We start from the raw sequence: 2,708 nt of genomic DNA on the forward strand, positions 1-2,708 counted from the left end.
TCATGTCTAGTGTTAAATGTTTTGCTAAATTATCACAATGCATCTTCAAAATTACAATTCTATGAAGTATTAGGTCTTCATTTATACTTCTTGGAATGGATTAACATGTATGGGTATGCTGTTGTATTTTTATTGACAAACAAGGATACTAAAGATCAGATTCTCTTATTATTTCAATTATTGATTTCTATAGTCCACATCAATATATCACATATATTTATATACATATAAATTTTAAATGCTACAATCCGTCCATTTTATTTTAATGTATTTAAAAACATGTTAAGTATACCAGTACACACATATCATGTACATGCACATGTACATTATATATATTACAGATTGGATTTTTCATTTTGAAATATATCCATTTAGTATATTTACTCATTATAGAAAGGATTTAACATAATTATTTTACCTTCTTCATTTATATCTGAATGCGAAGCATGTAGCACAAATAAAAGTTATTTAGATAATTGTTGTTTTGTTTACACTGGGACTTGGCTGGTTGCTGACTTAGGCCAACAGATATTCCGCCCTTTTTACGGGTATTGAAGAAAGAACATTTATTAATTTTAAACACCACAGACCATTATAATTCAAAAAAATAGAAAACTTACATAGACCACAGACCTGAAACCTTTACCCTGTGGACTCCTACTACAAAGCCAAAATTTCTGATTTCCAGTTTATTTATAAATTAAAATTTTTAAAATAAAAAAAAAGACAAGATAAAGTAGAGTTAATTATTTGACTCCAGTATAAATAAAGTTAAATAATGTAATACTTCCTTGGCTGAATTAAAGAATGTAATTTTCATTATGGTCATCCTGTATGGCTCCAGAGCTGAACAGTTTATGCTTTATGCAGCCAATACTACTATTCTTATTTACTTTTAATATTTTATATATTATATTTATTAGCTTATCTTATATTTTTATTGATAGCAAACATATTATCATATAATTATATAATAAATACATATATTATTAATTTTATACAAATAAAGATATTTTTAAACTTTTAATGTTATCTTTATTTTATTTTATTTTATTTATTATTGATGTAATTATTTTGACTTGATTTTAAAATGTTAGTCACAAATGAAGTATTAACAAGATTTATTTGAGGAGGAGTACAAGATATTAAATAGAAGAAGTAGTGACATTTACACTGACAGTTACTCTGTCTACAAGATGATCAAGAACTATGATCTCATGAAGACCAGAATAAAAGTATTCAAATAGCTGCATTAGCCAAATGGCTTGAAAATATCTTTTTCATGCACTGCACTGTGCTGTTTATATAATTAAACTGTCTCTAGTTAGGTTAAATTAGACAATTTTGAAGGTGATCTAATTGGTATTGATTAGAAATGGGGGTTATTAGATTTTTTCACAACATGAAAAAGCCCCAATGGAAATTTTTTTAAATCCTTGAATACTGAAAGAGTAAGTATGGGAAATACTGGCTCTAGCAACAAGAAGGGAATTTAAGAAAGTAATACTAATTTTCTTCAAAAAACCACTTTTATAACAGAAACAGAAATGTCTGAAACACTATATTCAAAAAAGATCATTGGCAAGGCTGATGGCAGTGAGAACAAGATTAAAATATTTGAAAATATATCACTTGATCAACAATTTAAAAAAGACTATACTTAAATGTTTTCCATGATAAAGATGCTTGGAATTGAAAATAAATGAGAGTTATAAGCAGAATAATTCTAGCTATTAAAAATAATGACACCATCCGTGTCATAAACTGTTGTTATGATCACAAACCATAACAAATTTTACAAATGAGAATTTTTAATTATTTACATAATGTAGTACAAAGTTATTATGTTTTGTAAAATGATGATAATTACAACATAAATGATTATGCAGTTGGATTTACTACTATATGTATAATTTAGAGTCGCTTCAGTAATGTAGTAAATGGTTCTCTCATATCATCAAAACATTAAATGAATGGGTGAGAATAAATCTAAACTAATTAAAAGGATACTAAGTGGAGTTGCTATATATACAATTTCTTGTCTAAAACCTAAATTATTGAGGCAAGTAGACAGCTCGGTGGGTAAAAGCACTAACCAGGACCCGCATTCTATCCTGAGAACACATATATAAAAAAAATCTAAACATGGTAGTTTCTTTGTAATTCCCAAAGAAGTCAGAGATAAGAAAATTTGGTCAAAATTCATGTCTATATCGCAGCAGCAAAAGTATTTTATTTATATTTATTTTTTATTTTATTATTTATAAAAGTATTTATTTAAAATTAATTTTTTCTCTTCTATCATCAGAAAATCTGTGTCTAGAGAAAAGAAAAGATGAAAGATTTATTTTATTTATAGACTTTCTATTTATAAGGGTACTTAATTAGTTTCAAAACCAAAATGCCACGTCTGATTATGAGATTCACAACACTCTCAAATATATCCTGAAATAAATCACTCCTGAAAGTAAAAGGCTTGTATAAGGAAAAGTTTAAAATACTAAAGAGAGAAACTGTAGAAGATAAAACAGCTCCAATGTTAATGGATTGGTAGGATTAGAATTGTGAAAATAGACATCCTACCAAAAACAACTTATAGATTCAATGCAATCTTCAGAAAGAATCCAGTTAAATTCTCCAAGTTGATCAACAATATGAAAATTCACAAGGAAGCCTAGAAGATCCAGGATAACAAAGTGACATGGGAA

Source organism: Apodemus sylvaticus, chromosome 6 (genome assembly GCF_947179515.1).
Source record: "Apodemus sylvaticus chromosome 6, mApoSyl1.1, whole genome shotgun sequence".
Taxonomy (NCBI): Eukaryota; Metazoa; Chordata; class Mammalia; order Rodentia; family Muridae; genus Apodemus; species Apodemus sylvaticus.